Here is a 10,929-nt window from a genome sequence, read left to right on the forward strand (position 1 = left end):
AGAGATCACAGAACTGGCAGTCAGGAGACCTTTGCTCTTCCTCCTGTCCCCAGACACATCTGCCATGTATCATTAGGCAAATTGCTTGCCTCTTCTGTAGGGTAACGCTATCTTCCGTGTGTCACCTGGAAACGGGAATGCTCTCCTTGGCAAGGGGAACACTCGCCTCTGAAAGATGCTGCAAGGTTTGGGTCATTAATGCTTGCAAAGCAGTTTGAGATCAAAGGTGTGAAGGTAGCGCAGTGTAGTGAGTGTGATGTTACAGTCATTGTTACCTGCCAGGCCAGGCCTGAATCCCCTTTGAGGAATATCTATGGCAGAGCACGTGGGGTGGCCTCACAGTGTCCTGCTCTAGAAAATCAGACAGCAGTGGCAAAGGGGCTTGAGCCTGATTTGACACCTCTGTTGCCCAGAGAAGCCCTCGTCCTGCCGGCAGCGGGAACCACCTCTGCTCCAAAGGGCAGCCCAGGGCAACTGCAGGGACTCACGGTCATGTTCTCCCTCCCATACAGCAGTGCCAGCTCTCGACCGGGCCCGCCCTGAGGCACTTCAGCACTACATTTGCTGATAATGAGGGACAAGAACACACGGATAAATTTTCCGCCAGCTTAGTGCACTGAACTGGCTTCATGCAGGGCACAGTTCATGTGCGAGAAGGAGTGGGTGTGGCAGGACACGGCTGCTGGTCCTTAGGCTGGATTAAATTGTAGAAATGTAGACAAAGAGAAGGAGAACGAAAGCCGGAGCTAGGCTTTCCTTGTATGATGCTGGAAAGTTCATTCCCAGTTTTATACCTTCATTTCCCCATCTGCAGGACTATACTGCTGTTACCAATCCATCTTGCAAGGGAGGGGAGCCTGTGACATCTAGTTTATTACTGCTTTTAAGAGCTGAAGAAGAACCTGGTACCAGTTAAACGTGGACTGAACAAAAGAGGAAAAGCTTTGATTAGCGAGTGATGGAGAAAACCCTCCCAAACACACAAGATTTCTTTGGATGGGGAGGAAAGCATCCTCTGAGCTCAGCCCCGGGACTGTGGGTCCTGGGCACATCAGCAGCTGGTGGGCAGAGCGCTGGCTTGCCCCTGTCCATTTCCTTTAGCAAGAGGCCCATGTATTGGGCTGTTACCATTGGACATTAATGGTGAGTTATTGAGTGATCCTGAACTCTCTCTTCCTAGAAGTTTCTTTTTTTTTTTTCTCTCTATGCAATATGAAAAGCAAGTGATTTTCCCTTCTTTCTCTACTGCAGAGCAATCCTGGCACCATCCATTACATACCTTTGTTACGCAGAGGACAACCTCATGCCAAGTTCCCATGCCACTTGCTAGCTTTCTTGGCATGACCAACAGCTGTGTCATGCAATAGCTGTTTGTGATGAGGTTCTGATCCTCTGTGGGAATGCAGCATTTTCTTAGACTGACGAAGCAAGATCCTGCCTGCCTTGAAGAATATGGCACTCGGGAGGACCAACACCAGCAGAGAGGTCCTCAGTAGCCAGGCTGGATGCCTGTCTTTTGGCATAGATGTGAGCTGCATTCACAGTGACAGAATGAAAGTAGAATGACAGTAATTAGAAAGTGGCAAATGGAAGTACTGAGCAGTGGCTTTTGCATTTTGCCTGGCACTATGGACACACATGCACATCTCCCCACCAGAATGAACAAGTGGCCTGGCAGAAACCAGAGCGTGGTGTGATGAGCAGCCCAACGCACTTAGTTTCAGTAGCCTGTGAAGAAAACTGCATTCCTCATCTGACCACTTATTTTCATAATATCAGAACCCAATGAAAACCCATAAAAATGGATCAATTTGAAACTAACCATATCCAGTCACTAACATTGCTCTGAAGAAATACATTCTCTGCCTTTGAGGGACCTTCACATGGGTGAGTGGATCCCTAAGGTTATAGTGACAAGTCTTCGGACATTTTCCAGTGCAGAAACCTCAACCTATTTCACGCACTCATTCCTCTAAACCAGGAAGTAATAATGCCTCCAGCTTTGATTTTCTTCCCTTTGTATATCTAATCTCTGTTTACTAATCTTGCTGATCTAGTTAGAGACAAGAAAACATGACCTGTCTTACACCATCTCTTTGCTTTTGTCCTTGAACCAAAAGGGATCCTCCCTTTCTCTTTTTAGTTTATAAGATGGCACAGTGAACAGGGATATGGAAACACCTGCTGGTTGCTGATTTTGGAATGGCCTGCAGAGCGGTCCAGGGAGCACAGCGCCTCAGCTGTGGTACCTACACATCCTCAACATTAACTGTGAACGCCTGACATTCCCCACAGTGCCTAATGCGTTCGCCCTCTCCCACAGACTCACAGCTACCCCACCCCTGGCCATGTGTGACACTAAAAGCTTAGGGAGAGCTTGCTCATACCTCTGATACTTGTCCAGCATATTTCAGCTCTTCAGAGTCCAGCAGTCACTCCTCTTCTGCTCTGGGCACAGCCCTGGGACCTTTCTTTGCCTCTGTGCCCAGAAAGACGTAGCACCAGCCCACAGTGGCTGTACTGCCAAGTGAAAACTGTCTGGAGATCCCTACATAAAAGCTGTCCTATCTCAACTAGCTATGCAATGCTTTTCTTCTGTCACCTTTGGCTTTCCAGACCAGCTTCCTCAAATTATCATTATAATGATCTAACATACTAAAATTAAAAAAAGGGGAACCAAAATGCAGTAAACAGAATATCTTGCTTTTGTACTCCGAGCTTTGTCATTCTTTGATTTATCTTGCCTAAAGCAGATTCACCCTGCTTCTGCTGGCATTTTGTTCACTAGAAATCTTCTGCTATTGCATGACCACATAGGCATTTCCACTGACCAGAGTGCAGCTGTAGTCTTTTGCCTGCCCTCTTCTCTAATCCCTGCCTGCAGTTCATATGCCACTCTACTAATGCTTTCACCTCTGCAATCCTCTGATGATTTTTAAGTCATACAGCATCAACACACAAAAGCAAAAAGCTAGCTCTGGACAAGACCTGATTGCCAGATACCAACCATAGGAAGCAATGGCAATCGTGCTATCTCATGGCAGATCTCCGATCCGAGCTTCTGCTGAGGTGCAGAGGACACTGCATATAGCGCAAGGGATTACCAGCATCTGCACTTACTGATAAAATGCAGCTGCTGGAAGGTAGAACATCTTTAAAAAACAAAGCACTGATAAAGGGTCTAAATGCTGCTATTGGAGCCTGAGCCCCACACAGTGGGTGGGGACTGACCTGCAGTGCTGCAAAGCCTGAGCCTGCCAGTCCCCTCACGCCAGGCACAGGGGACACAAGCACATAAAAGGAATAGCTTTGGACTCTTTTGACAGCTTCCCTCTGCTCAATAGCAAGAGCCACAAAACCGCTGCAGAGTTGTGATCGCTGACACTGGGAGATGGCAATGCTGGCACCTTCCCTTAGATGCCAGCTTGGTCTCTAGGATGTGAAGGTCCAAATCTCTCCCTTGCTGTGCCTTTGACTCAGCCTCCTACAGGCTATGGACTACGTGCTGAGTGCAGGGGATATCCTCTTAGGTAAGTGCCTATGCTGGCTCTGCCAGAACAGGCAGGGAGAAACAACCACATGCTGCTGGTCACAGTGTAGGATGGACTACAATGGGCACCACACAGTTTTCGCTTACCCGTTTTGCACCACGGATGTTACCTGGAGCCTGGACTGGTGGAAGCCAGAGCCCATGGAAAGTTCCAGTGTCACAGAACAAAGGCGTGTTTTGACGGCCCAGTCTCTGAGCACAGGGGCAGAGAAGTCTCCTACATCTTATTTATGACCATAATCCCAAGAGGATGTCACACCAATCGTGATGATCACCTGAGTCTCCTGCAGGACTTCCAGCTGGCCTCCCCAGCTACTGAGGTTCTCCAACAACAACACCTTCCCACTTTTACAGCCAGTGCTAAATACTAGCTAATTAATTTTTTACAGCTGCGTTGGAGGTATGCTGGGCAATTTCACATGATTGTTCTTGGTACTCAAGTGGAGAAGATGATCCAGGGAGTGAAGTAACTTCCCTGAGGTCAGAGTGAGTCAGTTACTTTGTCAGATCTGGGTCCCTCTAAACACAGACATTTCTGAAAGGTTTTTTAAACCAGAGGAATGGTATAAAAATAGGTACAGAGAAACGTGCTCGCAGCCAGCGCAGAACTGCACAGGCCATAGCAAAACTGGCCTTTCTTCAGGAATCAAGGTCTTGTCAGAGCAGTGTGTTACCAAAGCAGCATGTTCTGCAAGCTGTTACTTACCAACCTCTGAAGCCTTCACAGCAAAGGTCTGGTATGCCTGAGACCTCTCAGCTCATGACATTAGTGGCTTCAAAGCCATGGGGACAGGCAGGACAGGCCAAGGGATGGCAGGGCCTGGAATACTCTGCAGGACCCACCGGTTGCTTGCCTGCCATGGCTCCTCTCTGCGTGGGGCGTCATGCGATGGGGTGGACTAGCCACGTGAGCTCTGCAAGCAGGCGTTCTGTGGCAAAGGTGGCCATATCATGCTGTTGATGTACCCAGAATGTGTCATGGGAGAGGAGCCTGGTGCCACGTGACCACTGCGAGTGGAACATTTTATGGGACAGGTGACTCGCATGTTGCTTCTTCCTTAGCAGTGAGTCAGTGCCAAAAGGTGTCCCAAAGACTGCACTCCATGGGTAGGAACAAAACTGGCTGTACGCATGCTCTCCAGGATCCGCAAATCCATCGTGGATGCAAAGGGTTGTCTGCAGAGACCCAGTGGGCTCCTCTGGGACCCTCCCTGGAAAGGACACAGACATGTCCCGCAGTGTGATTCCTTACTCAAACGTCAGCCAGCTCTCTGCAAGCACGGGGTGCTGCATATTCACCTCAGATCTATCTGCCTCAACTATTTCAAGTCACAGATTTTCGCAATCCCCTCTTGTCTGCTCTAAAAGGAGAAGTACTGTATCAATGGCAACCACGAGAAGTCTGTATAATTTTGAGAGCATGTTTTCGAAGAGGGTGACAAAGATACTCAGCCTTGAAGGATAAGGGTGTGTGGGCAGTGAGGTTTGCTTTGCTTTTATCTTGGACAACACTTTTCAACGCCTTGTGCCTCAGCAGCTGCATTTTTGACCCCAGGGAGTTATGACTCACTGTTTGCAAATCCCTGAGCCACCAAATTGAAGGTATGCTCTGCAAAGCACAATCGCCTAAAACTGAAATGGTTATAGGTGGGTGTTAAAGCTCCAATTACTCTGTTCTAGCACTCAAGGCTGGCTCCATATCCCTGCATGAATTTCTGGCAAATAGAAAACAGCACCTCTTACTTTGTTCATATAAACAGGATCGCTCTATGTTTGCCTCCTTCAGTGAAGTCCTCAGCCAGCCTGAGAGCAGTCAGGCTAGAGAAGATTCATTATCCCATCTACCCCAGCACAATGCCAGCCTGAGGAACAGCTGCTCTTCCTGACTGGCACCCCTGCCCTCTGCCAAACTGCTTCAGACACCAGGGACACCCTAACATCAGAGCCCAGGGTGGCCTGCTGAAGTACAGGGCAAAGACTAACACTGTCTCTTGGCTGCTTTCTGGCTGACCTGTGCGGGGCTACTTGCTCCACTGTCTGCTGTCCTTTCTGTTGGAGAGGATCAGTTCACTGAACAATACCTGCCTCCCAGGGAAAAACAATGTAAATGCTTTATCAGGCATTTCTTAGCAGTCAGGCAGAAGAGCTGTGTGTGAGGAGCTCGAGACCTGCCAGTAAAGAATGGAATAAAAATGAACAATTTTTTATCTCCAAGTTTCTTTTTTTTCTTGATCATTGGTGTTTTGCTTATCAGGAAAGAGTGATTGCTGCAGACCAATGCTGTTCACAGAGGGTTAATGCTCCCTTATTTTGGGTTACACATCAAGCAGCCTGTGGTGGGAAGGAATCACCACCAGCCACTTGTCTCTGGGGAAGGGGCCACATACATGCATGTCTGAGGTCCATGAACAGCAAGGCTTGGATCAGAGGTTTTGATTCAGCCTGACGGGGACACAGAAGCTGCCTTTGCAGGAGAAATGTAAATCCCAGTTGGCACTTCGCAGAGCATCATCAAGGGAAGTCCCTCCCAGGGGATTCCAAAATTTAGTAACCTGGTGAGACATTTGCATTACCTCACAACAAGCACTGCTCAAACGCTCGGCTCCTGGAGGAAGCAGAAGGCACAGCAAGAGTTGCCATTCAGCAAATGACCCCCTCTTGCTGCTGTTAGTGGGATCCTCAACTTCCCACTGTCTGTGGCAGATACTGCAAAACCGAGGCTTTAAAATCCAGGTTTGAACTCTACATGAACAACAAGGTTCCAAAGCAAATACACCAGGAAGCACTTTCATTTCCAAAAAACAAGCTGAGAAGGAGGAGTTACTCCATGTGAAGTTGTACTGAGGATGGCCAGTGATGATTTCTCTCCAGGCTTCCCTGGCACTGTGGACAGGACAGTGGCCCTGGAACTGTACTCTTCTCAGGTGGGTCCTGGTACCACATTTGCAGGACCTTCAAGGGTCAGAAGGAAAAAATGCAACTCCACTTATGTGAATGACTGGGCATCACTCCACGGCGTCTGGCACTGTTACTGCACAGCCTTTCTCTGCCTGGGTGAGACGCGTGCCACATCTTCTTGTCCTTCTCCCTGGGGACAAAGGCCACCTCCTGCAGTGGCACCAGGAGATGCACTGCACCAGGAGATGAACACCGCAGAGCCCGGCAGACTGGCGATGACACTGGGATGGTAATAGAATCATAGACTCACTAGGTTGGAAAAGACCCTTAAGATCATCAAGCCCAACCATTCCTGTCTATGACTAAATCATATTGCTAACCACTTCATCCACCCATCTTTTAAACCCCTCCAGGGATGGTGACTCCCTGCGCAGCCGTGCCAGTGTCCGAGAATCGTTTCAGTGACAAAATTTTTCCTAATGTCCAATCTGAACCTGTGCTGGCGCAGCTTGAGGCCATTCTCTCTTGTCCTATCATGCAGTGATATCTGATCCTATGGCGCAGTGAAACCTGCTGATCCCTGCAGCAAATCCCCGTGAGGGGCATTGGACTCCCATGAGATGCTGGGGGCCCCCATGAGCTGCATTAGACCCCCGCGAGGTGCTGCGAATCGCTGTGAGGTGCAGCAGATCCCCACGAGGTGCTCCGTTACCCCCGCACCCGTGGGTCACTCCTGCCCATGACAGCCTCAGGGCTGCTGGGGATGCTGCTGGGGATGCTGCCTCATCGGGAGCTCCTGCCAGGAGCCTGCGGGAAGGGAACTGGGCTCTCGCTTTCCCTAGCGGTCCCTGCTACCGTGGGCCCCGCAGCGGCCCGGGCTGAGCTCTCTTCCCCTGCTCCAACCGTAGCCCCGAGCGGCCGCGGCGCCACCCGCGTAGCGCACGCTATTCCCCAAGGGGCGGCACTACGCTACCGCGCCGCGCCCTGCCCCACGGCGCCCCCTGGCGGCGGCGTATGGGGAACTGCAGAGCGGAGCGAGAGGGGGACCCTGCGGGGCGTTGGTTGACAGCGGCTGACAGTGGCCCAGGTGGCCTAAAGGGACAAGAAGATCCTAGGTTGGATCAGCTTGGATCTGTGGCCAGCAGGAGCGGGGAAGGGACTATATCCCTGTACTCAGTGCTGGTGGGGCCGCATCACAAATCCTGTGTTCAGTTTTTGTCCCCTCACTACACGACATTGAGGTGCTGGAGCGCGTCCGGAGAAGAACAGCAAAGCTGGTGAAGGGTCTGCAGAACAAGTCTTATGAGGAGCGGCTGAGGGAACTGGGGTTGTTCAGCCTGGAGAAAAGGAAGCTGAGAGGAGACCTCATCGCTGCCTACACCTGCCTGAAAGGAGGTGTAGGTCTCTTCTCCCAGGTGACAGGGATAGGACAAAAGGGAATGGCCTCAAATTGCTCCAGGGCAGGTTCAGATTGGGCATCAGACAAATTTCTTCTCCGAATGGGTTCTCAGACCCTGGCACAGCTGCCCAGGGAGGTGGTGGAGTCACCATCCCTGGAGGTGTTTAAAAGACAGGGGGATGAGGTGCTTAGAGATATGGTTTAGTAGTGAACAGGTATGGTTGGGCTTGATGATCTCAAAGGTCTTTTCCAACCTGGTGATTCTATGATTCTGGTCCAGTACCACTACCTGGACCTTGCCCACATGTGTACATATATGTGCTTCTGCCATCAGCAGTCCACTAGTGCCTATCGCAGTTACATTTCTAGTAAGCTTTAAAAACAGAGTTAAAAGTACTTTTTATAGAGATGAAGTCTCCTTGCTACAATTTTCCGCTCCCTATTGCAACCATACCTGTAACACAGTGGTCTCACCTCCTTACAAGTCTCACAGACTCCTGTTTTCTTAAGCAGGCTTTCCTGTATGCTTCCCGATGCTTCATACAATTGCTGTGCACACAGTTTTCCCTGTGATTTTTTCTGAGTCTCATGGTCTAATGTGGAAAGGAAAGCAGTTTTTTTTTAAAGACAGATGAAAATCGTAAAGGTTCTTAAGGTAAGGGTTCATACTGCAGATTCCCAAAGTAACCCAAAGAAACCCCAGAGGAGCAGTCCAAGCAGACAGTGCCTCATTAGCACAGTCTCCATGTGAAGGCTGAACACGTTTCCAGGGCAGCCGAACAAAGCACAGGAGCTGAGCCCCAACCAGCCCCTCTCTGGGCCCACTACTCCCATGGAAATCACAGGCGAGCCCCAAGCAATAATCACGATGTGTTTTGTTTGGCAGAGGCTCAGTGTGAGTTGTGCTGACTAGCTGAAAAATGAGGTTGTAAAAATAACGAAACTGGAAGTCTTCCTTTTTATTCCAGCTGACTTTCGAGGGCCTTAGTAAGGCTAAGTAAACTCTGAAGTCACTCAGCAAGGTCGTCCCTGCTCTCTCATGGCTGGGAACTGCAACACCTTGCCTAGAATTGAATACAGAGGGAGAAGTGCCTTCAGCCTCCCACTGGCAGACAGAAAGCTGCCTTGATTTTAAATGGACAGGATTCAACAGTGAAACACCAAGAAAGTCTGAAGCATTGGTCTTCACAAGAGCCACATGCCTGCATTTTTTTCAGGCTGTTAGATTGCTGTTAGATTTGTATTAAAATTTGCAAGATAAGGCATTGCCAGGATGACTTCTGCTACACATGCACAGCCCTGTTTAATATCTCCTGTCCCTGACCTGAGCTTCTCAGAGAGCAAAACATTATATCATGGTTCCTGCGTATTTCTTGTGCAAGCTCCCCACTCGTATGAGGATCGTACCAGGATAAATCCTGTTCCCTGCTATTACAGGCTTCAGTGTGCTCCTGTGGTCACAGGCAACCCACCCCTTCAGGAAAACAACTTCTCCTTTCCTCTTTGAGAACAAATTGCTCTGACAGATGACACAGCTCTGAGTTTGGCACCAGCTCTGTAAAAACAGAATAGTGTAGGGTTTTTCCTGGGGTGCAGTTCTGTCCGTGGTTTATCCCGCCAAAGGCATTTATTAGACCACTCTCATCTTTCAGCCTTCGCAGACAGCTGGGCTGGCATCAGCTCCACTGTGGCTGTTCCTCTCCTGCTGTTTGGTGTCCCTGAGGGTGACATGCCCACAGCCCATCACCTGGAGCTAAGGCACTACGCCAGTGCCTAGGTGGCAGGGGGGTCTGTTTACTTCTCTCATGCTGCTTCCCAACCCGCAGTTCCATCACTGCTGGAGGGGAACGTTCCCTGCAATGGGAGAATTTTAAAAAAACCCCAAAACTACATAAAGAGACAAAAATAAATGGCTCCAGACTCCTGGCTGGCACTGCTGCTTGGCACTGGCGCTGGCCCTGGGTGGCCAGATCCTCATGCAGGCACTCAGGCCTGGGACAATTAGGAAGCAGCAGCTGGCATAGGCCCTCTGCTGTAAATGCAGCCTCTCCCTGCTTGAACACTGCCCACGAGCTATCCCAGCCATCATAACCCGTGCACCCATCCAGGCGCACCAACCCACCCCACACCAACTGTTAACTGAACCCACGCACAAAGAAACAACAGCCCAGCACCGCTCTGCACCCCCTCAGTGCCTACACAAGGTACAGGGTAGCAGTAAGAGGGGCCAGCAGAGCCAAACGCATCCTTGGAGCAAGAAGCCAGCAGTTTTTCAACCCGAAGATAAATTTAGTCTACGTGGTAGGGCTGAAGTCTTGGAACAGACGCTGTGCAGGCTCAGTATGACTCAATTATCACAATTAGAAATGGATTTAAACATGGGGTTAGTGTATAACAGCCCGATTCAGAGCTTGCCAGGGTCTGAGATGGGTCAGATGTTGAAACTTTTGCATTTGCCAGCAAGATCAGATCCAGGCTCTGGGCTGAACCCATCAGAGAGCAACCTTTGGCCCGGGATGTAACAACTGAAGCCAAATTATCTCCAGACACAAGAGGAATGCACATTTATTTCTTCCCCTCCCTTTGCCAGGAGAAATTGCCTGAGGAAGAGAAGGGGAATAAAGGCTGGAGTTGTGTGTTATTAAAGACGCGGCCTGAACTTTATTTATTCCCTGTGACACAGAGGCTGGGGTTGAAGGAAGGACAGTGACAGCCGCTCCTAGCAGGGAAACTTTCCATGGCAAAACCAACTCAGACAACTGGAGGGCGTACCCAGATGCAGCACCGCTGGTCAGCTCTAAATTAGAGCTGGCTGTTTTGCTCAGCCTTCCGTGTTTTGCAGTTGTTTCTCCCTGAACCTACCTACTCAGTTCCCGTGGCACCAAAGCCCAGCTCTTTGGAGAATAGGGCTGAGATAAACATTCTTTTCCTGGAGAGCAGAAGGACCTGGAATATTTCTCTAGCTGGAAGCATGAGGCTGAGGAGGTGGACATCCATCCCCGTGACCATCTCCTGCTGTGCTGCTGGAAGACAGTCCTGCTGTCACCCAAAATATGGTGACAAGACTACTGGCTTGTGCTAG

The sequence above is a fragment of the Cuculus canorus genome, chromosome 11 (assembly GCF_017976375.1).
Source record: "Cuculus canorus isolate bCucCan1 chromosome 11, bCucCan1.pri, whole genome shotgun sequence".
Classification (NCBI taxonomy): domain Eukaryota; kingdom Metazoa; phylum Chordata; class Aves; order Cuculiformes; family Cuculidae; genus Cuculus; species Cuculus canorus.